This window comes from Nomascus leucogenys, chromosome 8 (genome assembly GCF_006542625.1).
Source record: "Nomascus leucogenys isolate Asia chromosome 8, Asia_NLE_v1, whole genome shotgun sequence".
NCBI classification, from domain to species: Eukaryota; Metazoa; Chordata; class Mammalia; order Primates; family Hylobatidae; genus Nomascus; species Nomascus leucogenys.
Genome location: NC_044388.1, coordinates 36,673,365 through 36,694,853, shown reverse-complemented (window position 1 = coordinate 36,694,853; position 21,489 = coordinate 36,673,365). Strand labels below are relative to the sequence as shown.

At 36.2% G+C, this 21,489-nt stretch overlaps 1 protein-coding gene across 1 annotated transcript in view; it reads right to left on the bottom strand.

Annotated features, from left to right (window-relative positions):
* The window catches only part of NRG1 (neuregulin 1), a 1,126,614-nt gene that overhangs the window by 943,999 nt on the left and 161,126 nt on the right, over window positions 1-21,489 (bottom strand). The window lies entirely within an intron of this gene.

Sequence of the window (21,489 nt, the reverse complement as noted above, 5' to 3'; positions counted from 1 at the left end):
ACTTTAAATTATTCCATTTTTAAGCTTCTGTTCCCATTTTAAAATGGAATAATGATAGCTACTATATGAAGATTTTCATGAAAGTTAAATAAGATAACATAAGTGAATTGCCCAGATTGCAATAATCAAAGTTACTTTTCTTTCCATCAGTAGAAAGAAAAATCATGGCATAGATCTGGTCAGTATGCTACAGTTTTCAAAGCATTATGACAGTTTCATTTGCTCAGTTACATTTTATTTATTGTGGACAAAGGTGTTAACTTACATCCAAAGGCATGTTTTAAAATCTGCTGGAAACTTCAAGTATCAACACATTTCCAGGTATTGAACTGACCTGACCAGATGTTAAATACGCCATGAGACTAATAGTGATGGATTCCTTTAAAAGCAAACCAACTCTTCCAATAAATGTTGTATAATATAAAACAATGTAGTATTCAGGCTTCCAGCCAGCTATAGTTCACACAATTTTAGCATAATAAAACTGAATTTATAATGACTTGAGTAGGACACCCCTCAAGTTTCTTATAACCAACATTTTCTTGATGTTGTGATAGCAGTAGCAGTAAACTGCAAGATGCCTATAGCAGACTGTTAATTAGGTCAAGGATCAGTATGGGGTTACTGATTCAAAAGATACCCTGCCAATACATCCTTGTCCTGCTGACATTGTTTTGGAGGAAGCCATCAGTCACTTGGTGCTAGAACTACCAAAACAAAAAAAACAAAACAAACAAACAAAAAAAAAACAAGGACAGCATTCAAGCAAGTATAAACGAAACTACCACACACACACATACCTTTGGTCATAATTGTTAGAAAGGGTTCCATCTCTGCTGGCTGTCAGAGACTCTATATTTATTTGCTTCTGTATCTTTTCTGCCATTTTTCACTTAAAAAATGTCAGGGCTAATACTTGTAGCCACATCCATTCATAAAACATGGCCTCCTCTGTTGGCTTCTTGGGTACCAATGAAAATATTGATGGCAAAACCTTGCCTGAAAGTGCTGCTAAAAATAAACTTCATAAATTTCTCATGCCATTGTTATTTGTCTCCTGAGACTGTTTCTATTTGCAAAACAAGACACCTTCACCTAACACCCCTGCATATAAAACCAAACTGTAAATTTCCAAAATAAGAATATAGAAACAAGAATTCAAAAAACCTAAGTTTGTATCTGGCTCCCAAATTAATTATTAATTTTTGTCTGTCAAACCAGGGTCTGCCTTTTTAATAGGCTAAATACCAACCTATTACCTAAAAGAAACTAAAAACACTTTGCCTTTTAGAAATCTCCAGTATGATTGGGAGGCATAGTGGCTGCTGTGCTATTACTATTCACAAATAAAAATTTCCTCAACCTATGGGCATCAGGTTTGGCCGTTTGCCTCATTTTGATCAACAGACTGTGAGCAGAAGTGACATTGTCACTTTTTTTTAAGAGAGGGAGACTTACTCTCTCACCTAGGCTAGTGTCAGCATAACCATCTCTCCAAACACTCTCATCAAAATGAAAACTGGTTGGTTATAGAAAAAAAAATGTGAGCATCCACCTAAAGATAATCAAATGAAACTACAACATTTATCCTCTGTCTTCCACACTCTTAGTGCTCCTAAGAAAAAGTTCTGTTGAGTGATATCGTATCCATGGTAATTAGAGTTCAGGGAAATGTTTGAGGCAATACTCTAATTACAAAGGTAAGTTATTGGAAATCGTTCAGATGATCATGGTCTAGCTCAAGCTTTTTGTTTGTCATGTCCAATCGGAGGTTTGAAAGAATGCATTATGCCCCAAGTTTCCCTTAAATCAAATAAAAATGCCCTTCTATTGGTCAGTGGAAATGAAGCTCCACCCTGATCACAGACAAAGATATGTTGTGTATGTATAAAGAAAATGTAGTTTACAGTAATACTTGGAATAAATATAAAAAGGCTGCTCAGACTGGGAGGCAAAATAACACACATAAACCAGGCTTCTAATCTTGGATGCACTTCAGAACAATGATTCCCACAACTCCGTTTCACGAATATCCCTTTGACACTGTAAAGACGTTAAGAAAAGTGAGAATTCATGCTTCCTGGTTTCTAACACATAAAAATGACATAAGTGTGTTTGGATTCCCGCTGTGTTTTTTTCAAGTACATCAGACTCTGAGTCATGCTACTCCCTGAAAAAGCTGATGAGCCTTGCATTTCCTGTAAGTAGAGGGTAAGACAAATATTAAATAAACGAAACTACTCTGGGCATGAGTTTATAAAACTGTCAACAAGAACTTAAGGGTCCAAAAATGTGCCCACAAAATTGGTATGTGAGGTACTTCAGCCTCACAAATGCTTTTCTGATGCTCTTTTTACTGTCTTTAGAAATAAGATAACCAAGAAAAAGATCTTAAACTCAGCCAAAGTGGGAGTAGAACTATTCTGGGATTGCTAATAGCCATGATGCTTGTAGTTCCATAAAAGGATGGGAAATCTGGCTCTTAGTCCAGACATCAGAGGTAAAGAATTGGCCTTAGCATTCAATTACACAGTGTGCCTCTCACCTTATAAGTAAAACATTAGTGACTTGAGAACCACAAGCATACTAAAAAGATATAAAATTAATCACACCAGAATGAGGAACTTAAATACAGTCAGCCCTTTAAATGCATGGGTTTTGCATCTGTGGATTCAAAAATATCCCCCAAAACATTCCAAAACATTGCATCTGTATTGAACATGTACAGACTTTTTTCTTGTCATATTCCCTAAACAATGCAAATAAAACAACTATTTACATAGCACTTACATTGTATTATGCATTATATCTAATATAGAGATGATATAAAGTATACAGGAAAATGGGCTAGGTTACATGCAAATACTATGCCATTTTATATCAGAGACTGGAGCATCCATGGATTTTGGTATCTCTGGGACATCCTGGAAATTCCCCAAGGGTATCAAGGGACACTACTTGCTATACCTCCATATACCACTCCTGTTTCACACCTAGCTTGATTTTGCTTTTGGAAGGCCTTAATGCTTGTATATCCAGACAGTATGAATTGGAATCTATTTTGTAAGATAAAGCATACAAAACATTAAACCCCCAGACGACCTGAGATATGCATATCCCACATGTAACTATTAATCTATAAAATTCTTTTCTCAAGAAATGTGTAAGCTTTTTATTTGCTAATTGGTTTAGATAAGTTCCAATGCTCATAATTCTAGTTCATGGATTCAATCCCTGCCAAACATCCCCAGAACTTTGTGTAATAATGTACTAGGTACCATTGATTGAGAGACAATTCTCTGTGAACGCATTCACATTTCTGCATGATCTGGGGTTTCTTAGCAAAGAGTATTGGCAACCTTGGTTAAAGAATGACTGAATGGACAGTATGTCTCAGAAGTAAAAGACAATAAACTGTTCCTGAGAGATTTAGAGATGTGTCTCCTCTGGAGCCATATGCTCATGAAATAAAACCTGGAGGCATCTTTTTACTCTCCCCGAGAGTCATTTGCTTACATGCCAGAATACATACAAGTCTTTCTATCTCTGGAGGGGAGGAAGGGCAGATGTGCCCAGCTGCCCTGTGTAAGCTCCAAGTTTCATGATTCCAGGGTTCCTCTCATGCGGTGCAACACTGCTGCCCATAGGGATAGTTATCTGGCCCCCATCACATTACTCCACAGGAACTAGGGCTGGAGGAACTCGTGCTAAGATGTTCTGTGATTAATGCACAATCTGTTCTCTGATCTAGAGATATCTATTCCCTAATAGCATATGACTAAATATATAAACATCACTGATCATCACACAAAGGAAGTATCAGTTATAATTCCAAGAGGCAGACTCGCTTTTCTCCCCTGATATGTTGCAAATATGGTCTATTGGACATATTGTGGAGATGACCTGAATAAGAGGAATCTAAAGATGAGAAACTTGACGTAAAGATGAAAAATTTGAATAATGAGTCGAACTGTAAAGTTTCAACAAGATCTTGAATTTTTTACCTATAGTTTTTATTAATATATAAGAATCCTGTATTGTAAACCCTTTCTCAAGTCAACAGTTAAGGGGCTAATTAGGAAATGGTAGCTTATGTGAGTCTTTGTTGAATTGTTCCATATCAAGAGGAAATTGGCTCAGATCACTGAATTTATCATTTGTTGTTTAAGGACTATTACTGAGACACAAAACTGAAAAGGAGGGAAATTGGCTATTGATAGGATGAGGTTCCTAATTCATAGTTCACTGTCATTAATGTTATTCCCTTTAATTCTTCCAAATTCAAGACCTAACAACAGTGTAGGGGGTTGAAAATATGAACAACATGTAAACGTTTGGGAAAAGAGGTTGCTTTTATTAGAAGGAAAGGATTCTGAGTATGGCCAGTAATAAATGCAAAGCAAGAAATGCCATAAAATGTATGATATTTTAAATAAAAGGCACAAAATACATATCCAACATTAGAAGTATAGATCAACCTATAGTGTTGAACTCCTATACTATACAGAGTCTAGGAATTTAATTCCCTTCTTAAAACATGTAACAATGTAACAATACGTTTTTCAGAAATAGATCTGATAGATTTTGTTTTATATTTGAATCACCAAATAATTCTTTTCAAATTTATTTTATTTTTAGAGGCAGGGACTTGCTCTGTCTCCCAGGCTGGAGTGTAAGTAGCACAATCATAGCTCACTGTAACCTCGAACTCCTGGTCTCAAGCAATCCTCCTGCCTCAGCCCACCAAGTAGCTGGGGACTACAGGTCTATGCAACTGTGTCCGGCTCAAATAACTCTTTAAGTTTTTGTTTTGTTTTGTTTTTGAGACGAAGTCTCACTCTGTCGCCCAGGCTGGAGTGCAGTGGCGCGATCTCGGTTCACTGCAACCTCCGGCTCCCGGGTTGAAGTGATTCTCCTGCCTCAGCCTCCCGAGTAGTTCGGACTACATGCCACGTGCCACCACGCCCGGCTATTTTCTTTGGATTTTTAGTAGAGACGGGGTTTCACCATGTTAGCCAGGATGGTCTCGACATCCTGACCTCGTGATTCGCCCGCCTCGACTTCCCAAAGTGCTGGGATTACAGGCGTGAGCCATCGCACCCAGCCTAAGTTTTTATAACATGTAGAATAGGGGTCCCCAACTCCCAGGTTACTAACTGGTACTGGTGCATGGTCTGTTAGGAACGGGGCCACACAGCAGGAGGTGAGCGGCAGGTGAGCGAGTATTACCTCCTGAGCTCCGCCTCCTGTTAAATCAGTGGCAGCGTTAGATTCTCATAGGGGCACGAACCCTAGTGTGAACTGCACATTTGAGGGATCTAGGTTGCATGCTTCTTATGAGAATGTAATGCCTGATATCTGAGGTGGAACGGTTTCATCCCGAAACCATCTCCCTTCCCCAACCCCACTCCACGGCAAAATTCTCTTCCATGAAACTGGTTCCTGGTGCCAAAAAGATTGGGGACTGCTGATATAGACTATACATCAGCATGTAAAATGTTAAAGTACTATTTCCCTCATGTAATGTGTACACAAGACCATAAAACCTATTCGATGGGAGAAGGCTTAAAACATAAAAATTGTTTTAATGTGAATCCATCATGAACCCGGATATCCACATGTCAACAAATCATTCCGATTTAATTTGACCCAGCACCTGACTGTAAGTACAAATTAGTGAATTATTAATATTGGTTCATCTTCCTTGATGTCATGAGTAGTCTTAAGAAATTTATACATCCTGATCTTTTGATTACTTTCTTTTTTTTTTAGAGGCTTGATAAATATCTTTCTTATAACATCCTTGTGAATTACGTATTTGCTGGCACAAAAGTAGCAACAGCAAAATCATTAGTTGCTCCATAAAATCAGTCCTTTATCACTCAAAACTGTTTCAACCTTACATGTAGAAGAATGAAGTGGGTCTGCTAAAGTAGATTAAAAATATAAAATAAATATTATTTGTGCATAAAGATGATTCTCTGAGGAATGTACATCAAGAATAAGAGGTATAATTCAAAAGTTCTCTAATATCTTACAAAAGAAATTTCAGACAAGTCTGATTTTCAAGTACATGAGCTTACACAAATCTAAAACATGTCATATTTCCATATAACGCAACTTAAAATGAACAACTTTTGTTTTACAGGATGTTTAATGCTTTTGTTTTTATTAGGAAAATAGCTCCTTTTCAATCACACGCCTCAGTGCTGAGAAAGTTTAAACACAGAGTGAAGAAGTCAACTAAAAAGGGAATATTCCTAGCTCTACTATACCACAGATTGATTTTTTTAAATAAAGAAAAATGCAAATATAAAGATTTTCTAATTTATCTAACAGCATGTTTCCCCCATTCAAATGCAAATGCTCTCCATATGTTCTGACTTTGCACGTGTAATAAATATTATATGAAGGTGGCTTAGTGACCCCACAAACGGGCTTGAGTCAATAATTTCAGATGCTAGAAGAAAATCGAGTGTGTAGCTAGGCACTTCTGATCTTCTGTAATTGGTCACCTCCATGGAACGCCTCTAGTCCATCCCTACTGATGTCTAAGCCTGGTCCAGGGTGCCCTGTTAGGAGTCTCTGTGAGACAGCAGAAAAAGACAGAGAGGAACAAAAGCATTATTCCATGGTGAGAAGTGCTCAAATTAGCGAGAACATTCTTAGGTGCACTAATGCAGAATCCTCCTACACAGTTTCATTGTTGTCATTTTTGTTCAACAACATTTGCCAAGTTCCTTAGGCCTTAGGGAAGCTCTGTCAGCTTCGGTAGAGACTTTATGCAAGCATTGCTTAGAAGTGCATCATGCCAAAAGATATAACCTTATAACTAGTCACTCTTAGAGATTTTTTTTTATAATGAGGTACATTTCAATTTTATATTCAATATTATTTGAACAATGACAAATTTTTTAAAATATATGTATAGCCTATCTTCCGCCTTTTGGAACTTACTTAATTTTCGTAACGTCTAAATCAATCAGCATGTGAATAAAAATAAAATATGAATTTTTATAGATGTCAGGAAAAATGTCAAGGAAACACTTAACTGGGCTTTGTGTTTAGGGCTGAAGAGGCAATGGCATTCATTTGGCATTTATTCTAATGATATCCCAGTAGAATAGTACAAGCCTCAGAGATAAAGTGGAGCCAGAAGCCCTAAATTCCAGTCCTGATTCTGCTCCTAATTAGCTGACTAAGCTTAAGAAAAATCATTCAAACTTCCTGAGACTTGGAATTTTAATATCTACCTTGTCTAGTTCACAAAGTGAGAATACAAAGAAATAATATGCTCCAGATTATTTATAAAACTTTTACAGGACCATATACACATAAAATGTGTCAGGACATCTTGATCACGAGGTGTTAATAGTATGGAAATTCATATGCTTGTAAGTGTTTCTAAATGTTGATAGCTTTTCTACTTCCTTAAAGGTACTTCATAAGGGGAGGAAAGGAAGAAGGAATTACAAGCATTTAAACTTAAGAATCTAAGTAAGAATCATGCTGGAATTCAGGTGACTTGGATGTGGCTTAGGATCTGTGGGGTGGACCCTCATCGGAAGAGAGGATAGAGATGACCCTGGAGAAAGGGAGTCAGAGCTAAGGACAGGTGTTCCCCCAATAGCAGGGACACATATCCCTGGCCTCAGCTGAGGGGCGCATGCGTGAGTCTTAGGCTGAAGGGGTTACATAATGACAGAGAAAGCTGAATGATGTTCATTTGCTAAACATAAGCAATCATTACAGGTACTGTGACTTCGAAGGTAAGAAGAAGTAGCTTTAGTGGCATCAAAGCCAAATCTGTACCTGACAATAAATTAATATCCAGAATATATAGAGAACTCCTAAAATTCAACAACAAAAAATACTGACAATTCAATTTGAAAATAAGCAAAGGCTGAATACACAGATACTTCTCCAAAGAAGATACAGAAATGACTTGTAAGTACATGAAAAGATGCTAACATCATTAACAACTACAGAAATACAAATGAAAATTATGAGATACCACTTCACACCCATTACTAACAAAAGAAAAAAAACTCAGAAAAAAAAAATACTAGGCTGGTGCAAAAGTAACTACTTTTAATGGCAAAAACCACAATTACTTTTGCAACAACATGTAACAAATTTTGGTGAGAATGCGAAGAATTGGAATGTCTGTATGTTGTTGGTGGGCATGCAAAATGGTACAGATGCTGTGGAAAACGGTATGGTGATTCCTCAAAAATTTAAACACAGAATTATTATATGATGCAGCAATCTACTTCCAAGTATATACCCATAAGAACCGAAAGCAGGGACTCAAAGAGATATCTGTACATTCATGTTTATAGCATTATTCCTGATAGATAAAAAGTGGAAGCAACCCAAGTACCCATGGCTGGATGAATGGATAAGCAAAATGTGGTATATCCACACAATGGATGATTATTCAGTCTTCCAAAGGAAAAATACCCTGAAATATGCTATAACATGGATGAACCTTGAGGATATTATGCTAAGTGAAATCAGCCAGTCTCAAAAAGATGAGATACCACTGCATGATACCACTTATATGAAGTACTTTGAATAGCCAAAATCATAAAGACAGACAGTAGAATAGTGGTGCCTGGGGATTAAGTGAGGGGGAATGGCGAGTTATTGCTTAATGGGTAAAGAGTTCAACTTCTCAGTTTTGTAAGATTAAAGGACATATGGCAATGGATTTTGGTGATAGTTCCACAACATTATAGAAGCATTTAATACCAGTGAATCATACACTTAAAAATAGTACATTTTATATTATTTATATTTTCATACAATGAAAAAAATTGAAGAGAAGCAAACAAACCTGTACCTTTTGCACAGACATCAAAACCATGGTTTGTACATTACTAGCCTAGGCCAGGGTGTGGGTCCTCCCAGCAGATGTTAGAATAAGAATCCAGGAGAAAGGTAAGAAAAATTACCATTTTTATTTGGGAGTCCAGGAATAATTTAGGAGAAGAGGCTTTCAGGGGGGCACCATTTGGATGGGAGCAGAACAAAAGAAATATACTTCCTTGACAATTATTGTAGCCTGAATTTTACCCACATGCAAATAAGCCTTAAGAAATGTTGCAGATAAATGAAAACATTAAATGGAAAAGAAATATTTTGAAGACATAGAATATACTTGCCAAAGGTATTTATTAATATTATTAATTATTTAATATTTAATTTTAAATTATTTAATATTTATTAATTATTAGGGGAAACACAGCCAGTGGCACACACAGCCATATAATATTCCCAGTGAACAATCACAATGTTTAACAAAATAGTTCATGACAGTTATTCATGATTCTAATAATATTTAGCAAATATGTCCTATGTGCCAGACCTTGCACTAAATGCTTTTACGTGCATTACCTAATTTAGCTCTCCCAAAAAATCTACAAAGTGGTTTCAAGCCACCCTATAGCACAATTTCACAGTTGCATAACTGAAGTCCAAAGAGATTTTATGAGTTTTCCAAGCTCAGGCAACCAGAAAAGGAACCGGGGCTGGAGAACTAACTGACCCATGATGCCCACTGGATCCCAGACACTGCACTGGGTGTTTTATTCCAGGTAGCTAGAGATGACTAGTAAAGATGACTCATCAGTGAGTACGTCTTCACGATCACTGAGCTGGGAAGACATCTAAAGCTTCAACAAGTTCACAGATGTAGGAAAAGACAGAGACCATGCGTATGCCAGGTATATTCCATGTCATAGTTCCTGGTTCCAGCTACATTTCATAATTTTGTATCTGTATAAAACTCTATGATGCAATAAAGATCAGGTGCTGAAAACACTGCTTTTGAATAGTGTTTCAAAGTTTGCGTGCAAGCTCAAACTTTGCTTTTTCACTAGCATGTAATAATTTGGGAAGTGATAACCCCCTGAGACTTTGCTTATCAATTTGTGAAATAAATGATGAGGCATAATCATGATACTTGATTTGATGGGATTGTTGTGAGAGTTAAATGGAATAAAGTTATTGAAACATTCAAGAAAATTCCTGGCCAGGCATGATGGCTCACACCTGTAATCCCCGCACTCTGGGAGGCCAAGGCAGGTGGATCACTTGAGCCGAGGAGTTCGAGACCAGCCTAGACAACATGACAAACCTTGTCTCGCCAAAAAATACAAAATTTAGCCAGGTGTGGTGGTGCGCACCTGTAGTCCCAGATACTGAGGGTCAGGGGGTTGAGGCAGGGGACTCACTTGATCCCAGGAGGTTGAGACTGCAGTAAGCCATGATTGTGCCACTGCTCTCCAGCCTGGGAGACAGAGGGAGACCTGTCTCAAAAGACAAAAAAAGAAAAGAAAAGAAAAGAAAAAAAAGAAAATTCCTGTAGCAAAGTAAATGATCAAAGTGACAGCAACTTTCTCATCAGAAAATAAAAACTGTGTTAATACCAACAGACTTAGAGCATTAATTGAAAGGATAAATGCTTGAGGCAATTGATACCCAATTTTCTGGAAAATGATTACTATGTAGTGCATGCCTGCACCAAAGTATCACATGTACCCCATACATACATACACCTACTATGTACCCACAGAAATTGAAAAAAATATTTTAAAGTAAAACGTGTTCTATACTGTTTCAAGGTAATATGTAATCATTTATTCTTACCTTTCAAGAACTAGAAATGTTCATCCTTTCTTATATGCAAAATATATAATACTAACAATTTTAGTAAACTATGATGATAAATATACGGAGAAATAATCAAAATATAGCTGACAACATATAGTATAGCCATGACGGGCAGCTGTGGGTAGCAGAGAGTGATGAGAATGTGGAAAAGAAAACATTGGTTCAGATGCTTTTCATATTCTTGCTTCAGTCTTCTCATCAATACAATGATGTGTTTCCACCAGGTAGCTTCAGTGGTCCTATCCAACTTGAAAAACCCATGCGGTTCTATTGATTGTCAAGCATTTTTGATAATCACACTTGGACTACGAATAAATAGACAAATAATTCCTAGATCCAATTTAATGACAAATTTTGCTCTCTTGATATCTGCTTCACATTTCAATTCCTTTTCTGTTGCTCTCCTTCTAAACTTAAATGGATAACCCAAAGCAGTGCAGTGCTTAAGAGATAAAGCACCTGAAATGGCAAAGAAAGAAAGAGAAGAGAGGAGCAGGGAGGGGAGGAGAGGGAAGGGGAAGAGATGGGAGGGGATGGGAAGGGAGGAAAGGGGATGGGCAAGGAGAAGAGATAAAAAAGGAAGGAGGAGGAAGGGAAGGAGGAAGGAAGAAAGAAAAAAGGAAGCAAATGAAATGAAATGAGACTGGAAAATCCCCTAATTGGGTATTCCAGCTTCAAATCAAGAAGTAACCATTAAGCTGTCCCTAGAAATCCCTGTTGTGAGGCTGTCTAATCTAGTGGTTCTATAAATGTTGTCCCAGGAGCAGCAGCCACATCACCTGGGAATTTAATGGAAATGCAAATTCTCAGGCCCATCCTATACTTCGTAAATCAGAAACCCTCAAAATGACAACCAGCAACTTGTATTTTAAGAAGCCCTCCAAGGGACCCTCATACAGGCTAGCATTTGAAATCCACGGTTCTAGCCTCTCAAACTGTATTCATTCCTGTTTTTCTAATGAATTCCACCATCAAGATTTTTAAACATTTGCAATCTATGGTACTATGTATTTAAGCAACTAATCCTACAACCTATCAAGGTTCAAAAATATCCTATAATCCATTATAGAGCCGGAAATTTCATAGCTATTATATATGGGGTCTATCTGATACTCTGAGCACCCACATATTCTATTTCTATCTAGGAAGTTATGAAGCAGTTTTAGATTACAAAGTAGCAGACATGACCAGAGCTTAGAGAAATTGCTATAGGGATATAGATATATGAGATCTAATAACTCATAGTTTGAGGTGCTTAGTTCAATATATAGATTAACACAACAAGAAAAACAGGAAATCGGTGGGGCCATCTAGCAATCCAATTAATGCATATGACACCTCAATTCTAAGAATATTCATACCTCTCTTTCGTTAAATTACAATATCTTAATAAACTTTTCCACCCTCAAACCCATTCTAAACAACAATTTTCACAATAATTTCTGATCAGAGGCATGGTCCACATTTTTAATATCTTTTCTAAATATAAAAGGGAGCAGAACAAAACAAATTATTTTTAAGAAAACAGTGATAAGATACAAATGTGTAGCTACATTTGTTAAGCAACAACAACAACACAGAAGATAAAACCAATAACATACAATAGAGGCAAAGAAGACAAAATTTAAGTCATATATAACTGTCTCTCCTTGTACACCAAATCTTATTGACATTAGGAAAAAATCATACTTTAGAATAAATGCATGGCACATTGGGGAAAATTTTTACCTATCAGATCAGAAATTTGAAAAATAAAAATCCTTGAAGGTTGAAAGTAGATGGGATTAATATAAGTAATGAGCTTAGTAGAAATAGAAGTAGAAGAAATCAAAGCCCACACTTACACAGGAGAAATCTACTAGAAGTGAGATTGATTCTCCCTAAAACTGCTACAGATAAAGCTCTACAAAAGACACCCCACACTTGGAGTCAAGCAATACACACAGCCAAGAGGCAGTAACCAGGATAATTATGAAAGGACCATGGTGTGAACAGCTGGTCTAGTTGGCTGCCTTCTCTCATGCCCTTGTTTATTCTATGACTAGCAGCCACAGTATTTATCACTAGAATAAAGTCCTGAAACCCTCTTTCTAAATAAAGTTAACCATCTGCCTCGGGGAGGCTCATAGCCAAACTATAGAAAGAGAGGCACCATAAAGCTTAAGATATTCATGATCTCTACAAAGAAAACAGAGGAGAAATAAAGAAAAGTATTATCTGACTCCAGATTCACAGTAAAGCAAAACCTTCATGAAGCCCTTTGATATATAGCCTCATGTAACAAATATTTCCTCTGCACCCACTATGTAACAGAAATGATTCAGCACCCTCAGAGGATATGCTGGTGGAGGAGTGGCCAGTCCCATACCCTGGTCATGTTTCTATTTTGAAGAAGAAGAACAAATACAAACAAACCTATCTTGGTCACACCAGGCAGCATTATATGTTATTAAGAAAAAGGGCAGGGAAAAGGGATAAAGAGGGACAGTAGATGATAACTGGATGAGAGTAATCCTTTTCTGAGGAGGTGCATTTTGGGTGAGAAACAATTAAAGGGAGGGAGGAAGCCAAGTAATATCTAGAGAAAGAGCTACTAGGTGAGGAAACAGCTGTGCAAAGGCCCTGAGGTGGGAACATGCTCCCCAAAATAGCAAGAAGACCAATATGACTGAAACACAATGAACAATGATAGACATTATAGAAATTATAGAACATAAAGTCAGAGAAGTAAGCAGGACCTTGATGCCATATGGCTGTATTGGTCATGCTTATGACTTAAAGCCATTATAAGGGGTGTTATTGTTGTTGTTGTTTGCAGGGAGTGATGGAACTTGATTTATGTTTTACATTTCTCTGAGGCTTCTGAATACATAATAAACATAGGGTGAAAAGAATGGAAGCAGAGCCCAGATTGGTCTATTGCTGCTGCAATAGAGTAAGTGAAAGATGATGGTGACTTGGATTAGCTGGGGAGTGGTGAGAGACAGTCAGATATGGTATTTGTTTGAAGGTAGACATAAAAGTGAGCACTATTTCATACACTGGATGTAGAATGTAGGACAAGAAAGGTATCAGGATGAATCCAAAGTTGGCATGAGTTACAGGGTGAAGGGTACCATCATCTCCTGATATGGGGAGACTAGGGAAGGAACAGACCCAACCTTCTGTGGAAGTTCAGCTAGGGGTCTCCCAAGATTGACAGGCCTATCAGACGTCTGAGTTGAACGTGCTGAATAGCAGTTGGATTCGTGAGACTGCAGTTAAAGGTAAAGGTACTAGATGAGGGAATCTGACCCTAAAAAAAAAAAAAAAAAAAATTCTATAAGAGAGCACTGGGGTCAGAAACAGAGCATTTAGGAGCCTCCAAACCCAGAAAGCATGCTTTTTATACCTATCACATGGCTAAATCCCCTGCCCTTTCCATAAGATGCAGATGTATAAATATCTTCAAAGAATAAAAACAAATTGTGACTTAGACTCTCAGTGACAAATATAAACAGAAAACCAAATACCAGCAAATAGAGAAAAAACAGCAGGAAGAAAGTGAGGCAAGCAAGCATTCTAAGAAGGATAGGCTAGTTGCTAAAATGCACAGCCTAAAAATATTAAAAACAAAGCCCAGTACAGGTTGGCAATAGGTGAGACAGAAAGGGCAGTTTTGTTCCAGTCATTCGGGAATCCAGTTTCCTTCATATAGCAACTCTGTCATCATCTATGAATTAGAGTCTTCCATTGCATTCTTTGCATCCTGCCGTCAATCAAGTGATTAGAATCTAGAAAAAGCATACTATCTCTTCCTTCACCCAATGCCTGGGGGGTATTTTAGAAGCAAGACCCGGAAGTGGTATACATGACTTTTTTCTTGTTCTACTGGCCAAAATCCAGTATGTGTTCCACTCTATTTGCAGGGAAGGCTAAAGTAGAAAAATGAAATGGAAGTTCAGCACACATGGCTTGTATATGCTACTCCCATGCAAACAGCAGAAAACTAGTTCTCAAAAAAAAAAAAAAAAGCAATTAATGGAGTAGAAAAAAATCTTGAAATAGGAATAACGAACTAGCTTAAGGGATTCAATACATTACAGCCATTAAGAAAAACTGGTTGGCATTTTATAAAAAGAAACATTTAAAATATAAACACTTTAAAAATAAAATAAAATTGCATTTAGGATAAGTCAGAGATGGTGACTAGTGAAGAATTTGTGAGCTACAAATGTATACCTTGGGTTTGGTCCAGATTATAGGACAAACACATGATGGCCTGGAGAGCATAAAAAAGTTAAGACAGAGAACGGAAACAGAAATCCCAATGTTTGTCTAATAAGACATAAAAAGTATATATATACACACACACACATATATATATGTATATATACGTGTATATATATATATGTGTGTGTGTGTGTATATATATATATGGAGAGAGAAAAAAAACTGAAGGAAAAGATATACATCTTTAGACTGAAATTTCCCCTGAGGTATACAAGATTACTAAACAAGACCAGCACTTAGACATATTTTGATGACGTTTCAAAACTCCAAGAATAATGAGCAAATTCCAAAATATCTCAGAGAAGATAAAAACAGGTATATTACTTACATAAAAATGGGAATTAGATTGGTATAGATATCCCATTTCTAAGGCCATGTGCTGAAACAAATATTGAACGTCTTCACAAGTCTGTAGAAAAACATTTCATAATTTTAAATTCTAAATCTAGCCAAAGTATTAACCAAATGTAAGAGCAAAGATATTTTCAGATATATAACTGCTCAGAAATTTAACACCTACAGGCATTTTCTGAAAAGCTTACTGATTCAACAAAACAAAACAAAAAATTACCCAAGAAAGAGAAAGACAACACAAAATAACAAGAAGCAAAGAAAATAGACACCTTATGTTCACATCTAAAAAAAATCTCTGCTGCAAAGTTTAAAAATGAAACAATGGCAATCTGGATTTAATATCTGATTATTTAAAAGCAGATGACGTAGAAAGAAAAAGTATTCTAAGGATGAAGTCCTGTTCAAGACAAGATATTAGTACTGATTTGTAAGTCTAGGTATTCATATAAAATATTTTTACTTACAGGTCTCAAAACTTTAACAATAACCACTAGACAAATCATAAAAAGAAGCAAATTTTGTAATTTATTAGTTGAAAAAAGATGGAAGAAGAACAGCACAAAGAACCTCAATTAATAATAAAGAAGGAAGGTAATGTGGAAGAAATGGAGAAAAGATGTATTGAAAAGCAAAATAATTCAAAAATGAAGAGATAACAAACACAAATATCATGAATTACAACAAATGTGAATGGGCTAAATTATCTGTTAAACTTGTTTTATCTTAAAAGTTAATCACTCTAAAATTCTAAGTTGAGTTAAAGGGAGGAAGGAAGCCAAAATATACAAGACGAATGATTGAAACAAAAGATGAAATAATGTGAAATAAAAGCTAGGAAAATATTTTCCATACATCAGCTTACACAAAGTAAACATGCCATTATTAACATCAGACAAAATATTTATGTAAATATACAACCTGATAACAATGAAACATAACTTTTAATCATGAAAGAATAGCAAAAAATCATAAAATTGGAACAAAATATTTTTTAAAAAATAATTCCAGTTAAAAAATGAAAAGAGCTTTATTCTTTATCACTTAAAAATCCATGCCCATTGCAGCAGTATTCACAATAGCCAAGACTGTGAAACAACCTAAATGTCCATCAACAGATGAATAAAGACAATGTGATACACACACACACACACACACACACACACGAATACTCTTGAGCCTTAAAAAAGGAAATTCTGAAATATACAACAACATGAATGAACCTGGAGGTCATTATGCTCAGTGAAATAAGTTAGTCACAGAAAAACAAATACTGCATAATTCTACTCATAAAATATTTTCTATGAAAATACTCAAATTCACAGAACCAAATTATGGAATGGGCGTAGCCAGGATCTGAAGGGAGAGGAAAATTTACAGTTACTAAACAATGGGCACAAAATTACAGTTAAGAAAGACAAATTCTAGAAATCCACTATTCAATATTGTTGCTATGGTCAACAATACTGTATTGCAGACTTAGAAATTTATTGAAGGTAGTATCACGTTAAGTTTTCTTACTACAATGAAATAAAGTAAACAATTATTTTCTTGGTTTAAGAGTGAGAACATTGAATGTTTTTTCTTTCACTCTCTCTTCTTTCCTCTCTTTCCTTCCATAAATATTTAGTGAGCCCTTTCTATGATCAAGCACTATGATACCTCCAGGATATAAAACAATAATAAACAAGATAGCCACAGACCCCACCTTCACTAAACTTGTCATGTAGTGAGAGGTAGAGAAGACATAAAATAAAATGTGACTTAAAAACAAAAACTATCACTACTGTTGATACAAAAATCTCATTCATGTAAGGGTCCCATTCAGTAGGTAAACTTCCACATGCTCAAGTAGTGTATTAAAGCTGAGAGTGTAGCCAAGAGAGGGGCACAGATAAATGCAAATGCTTTTGCCATGTTGAAAGAAAATTGAGAGGCAGCTTCAAGTTCTTTCGGGCCCTTCATCTCCTATTTCCCAGGGGAAGCCAAGTTAAAGTGTCTACTCAGAATGTGACTGGCATTTAACACAATTAGATTGTGATAACAAGTGAATTTGACAAAGCATTTTCTTTATAATCATGGTAGTTTTCCTTGGAGATACGACCCAAGGTTGTGTTCCACATATTCTGTAGACAGAATTTTATAGAACCTTTGCCAACACTTGTACTCAAGTTTCTAAAAATTACTAAGTTGTTCCAAAAATAAAACTCTTAATATGTATCAAACTCAGAAAGCTGTTAAATTGATGACAGGCATCTTCACATGCACATTAATGGGTTGGTCTTATCAGAAAACAAGATCACTTAATTATGGCCTCCATTTTATCACTTAATTTACTTGATTATTGAAACCAAATAAAATCACTATTCATGTGTCTCTGACACTCAAAAAAAGGGTTAATCATTACACTTTATAATATGATTAATGGTCATTTGGATCAAAATGAAAAGGATTTCTTTTCCCCAGGAATTAGCAAAGAAGAAAGGGTATTAGGTTGAGTAATTTTTTAAAATCAATGCAATAAGTGCAGTTATCTAAATAAATTGCAGCATCTTACTGGAAGATAGGTAATCTATATTCTCTGAAGCAGAAGTAATTGTTCTATAGTTGTTTTTTTATTTTACATCATAATGGAATAAACTCGATATTGATGGAAATGTGAAAGAGTTGTGGAACATTAATATATTTGTAGCATAATTAACTTGTAAATGAAGCCAGAAGTAAGAATATTAGCTCATAAGTGAACACTATATGCCAATATTTTATTTAGCTTAATATCAGGTTTCATTTATAAACCAGTTATTTGATATTCATGTAAATCATTCCACTTGTTGTAGAAATTATATATATAATTAAGCAACAAATACACTTAGGATGCTGAACAATTACAGTTTTCCAGTTGATAGCATGTGTTCTACCTCTAGATCATTATCATGTACCTTTCCTTTTTGACTATTATAATCAAGATTTGGCAATTTAATGAATATAAATTACTGCAGGTTAATAATAATCATATATAATTTGCTCCAGCAAAATTTTCTGATTTATCCGTAATTTTTAAAAATCATCTCTGGTTATGTGTCTTTATTAAAAGTCAATGTTGGCAATGATTGATGGGCATTAGGAGGCAAAGTGAGTATGTGTATTTCATTTAAATATTTTCAGTCAGAATTTTTTAACAACACTGTGCAGAAATACTAGCATAGTTATTATTGTCCACGATACATCAAGAGCAGAGATGTGGTATTCACTTCATCTTTTATTTTATTTTTTTTGTAAGAGTCTCGCTCTGTCTCCCAGGCTGGAGTGCAGTGGCACAATCTCGGCTCACTGCATGCTCCGCCTCCGGGATTCACACCATTCTCCTGCCTCAGCCTCCCAGGTGGCTGGGACTACAGGCACCTGCCACCACACCTGGCAAACTTTTTGTATTTTTAGTAGAGACGGCGTTTCACCATGTAAGCCAGGATGGTCTCGATCTCCTGACCTCATGATCCGCCCACCTCGGCCTCCCAAAGTGCTGGGATTACAGACACGAGCCACCACGCCCGGCCGGTATTCACTTCATTTTAAAGAAAACAAAGTGAAGTTTTCTGCTTATAAAAAAGATATATTTTCTTCAAGGTAAAACTGTTACAACTAATTATACTGTTTCATAATCCATAATAATTATCTACACTATTCTCATGAGAGGTAAAATTTAATATTACAAAACAATTAAAATCTCCAATTTCATGATACAGTCTTGTTTATCCTATACTCTAAAATGTTTCTCCTATTCTAAAATAACTAAATATTATATAACATCCTATTAATATTATACTACAATTAATTTAAAGCACAAATAAGACAATATTTATTTCAATTTTATATACTTTGATCAGACCTTTATTATAAAGAAAGATAAATCCAGATTTATTCATTACCTAAAGTCACCAATACATAAAAATATAATTGATAAATGTTTTCAAAACTTGTTGCTAATAATAAAATAGTTTTACATAAAAAACTCAGAATTGAAAGGATAACCTTCAGTCCTTTCTGACAATTTGGTTGATTTTATATTTAAGTTTGAATTCTGCTAAAAAGCAAACTAAAAACTAAAAACTCTCCTCTTCAGTGTGTCTCAGCAGTAACAGTCCCAGCAGTAACAATGGAGAAGCATTTCCTTTCTCCAATCCCACAAATGCATGATAGGATGGGTAGTTTTCTGTCAACTTGGCTAGGCTATCATGTCCCATTATTTAATCATACACTAATCAAGGGGTTGCTATGAAGGCATTTTTTAGATGTGGTGAGCATCTATAATCAGTTGACCACAAGTAAAGGAGATAATCTTCAATGTGGGTGTGCTTCATCCAATTACTTGGCAGGCCTTAAGAGCAATAACTGAGGCTTTCCATAGAAGAAAAAAGCCAGCTTCAAGACAGCAGCATCAACTGCTACCTGAGTTTCCAGCCTGCAGGCCTCCCTGACAGGCTTTTGACTTGCCAGCCCCAGCAATCACGTTCCTTAAAATAACTGTCTTTTCTAGAGAGACAAAGAACAGGCTCTAATATATTATAGGTTCTGTGTTCCTGGGTCTCCCTACTTCTCACAAAAAGAGGGGTCCTGGCCAGAGGAGCGGGCCTGAGAAGTATATTAGGCCCAATCAGAGATGTTTAGAGATAGACAGAAAAAATGCCTATCCATTTCCTATCCATTCGGGGTATCCACTAGCATGACTGAGAGTAACAACTTCAGAGGATGCCAATTAAAAGTGATCTCAGAAGGCCAAGAGAGCAAAGAATACACTAGACAGGTGGGGATGCTTGAAAGCATATTTGGCATATTTCTGAAACTCTACACAGAGGCCAGTATTACTGAACTTTAGGGTTTTCAGTTTATTCATTCATTAAAGGAATATTCAGGTTATTACTATGTGCAGATTGTTGGTGGTTACTGGAGATATTGTAAAAGACATCAAGACCTCTGCCCTCAGGGACTCTGCAATCTAGTTGGAGACTGGGAAAAGACAATAGATAAAGACATAATTAAATAGTAGTTACTGCTATGAAAAAATAGCATAATGAAAGGATTGGGTGGGGAAAGGCGATATTCGGCAGGGTAGCTGGAGAACATCTCTGCAGAAGGCTGAAAGCTGTAAACAGCTAGGAGAAGAGAACACCAAACAGAGCTAACTGCAAACACTTAAGCCCTGAGATGGAAATGTGTCTTCAATTTTGGGGAAAAGAAAGGAGGCCAAAGTGGCTGCAGCATAGCACACAAGGATCAGAGATAGGAGATTAAGTTCTAGAGAAAAGCAATACACTGATCAAGTAGACCCTTTAGGCCATGGAAAGAAATTTGGAATTTTAAGTACAATGGAAGTCATTCTAGGATTTCAAGTAAAGGAGAATAATGGTCAAATTATACTTTTAAAAAGGTCATTTTGCCTCTTCTGTTGCTTACAGAATGAGTAGCAGGAAGTTACAGAAGCAAACAGATCAGCTCTAAGATTATTTACATTCAAGGCATGGGATTTTGGTGGGTAGCAGTGTGGATGGAGAGAAATGAAGAGTATTCATGTTGGAAGCAAATTCAGTATGGCCCACTAGTGGATTTGGTAAATCAGAAAGTTATCCAAGGTGATGTCTAAGCTTACTTGAATTAGGATAAACTTGCAGTGCAACTGAGGAGGAAGGTGAATAGAACACTGGGATTCCACCACCAGCTCTCCGCTGGTGTGGCTTTAGGCAATTATTCTAACTCTGACCCTCCATTTCCCCAGCCCCAAAACAAGAGTTTACTATGCAGAATTCTAAAGTCTTGCCTAGCCCTGACATCTCATAAATCTCTGGAAAGATTATAACTGCAGGTACACTGAACAAAGACTTTTTAAATATCTCAACATTTGGAGAAAATAGGTTTCCCTATTATGCTCCCTGCTTTATTTCCCTTCTATTTTTCTCACTAGCAGATCAGACTAAATTCAATAAGAGGAGAAAAAGTCAGCATACTGTCTATCATTCTGACTCGTCCTTCATGGCACTCATGAACGGTCTCAAATTAGCATATAGGTGATATATGAACAATACCAGAATGCTAAGCCAGGAGAACTCTTCTGTGCTATGATGCCCACAAAAAGCAACAAAGACAGTTACAGATGACCTCCCCCATTTAATTCCAAACATTTTAAAAATTGTTTAT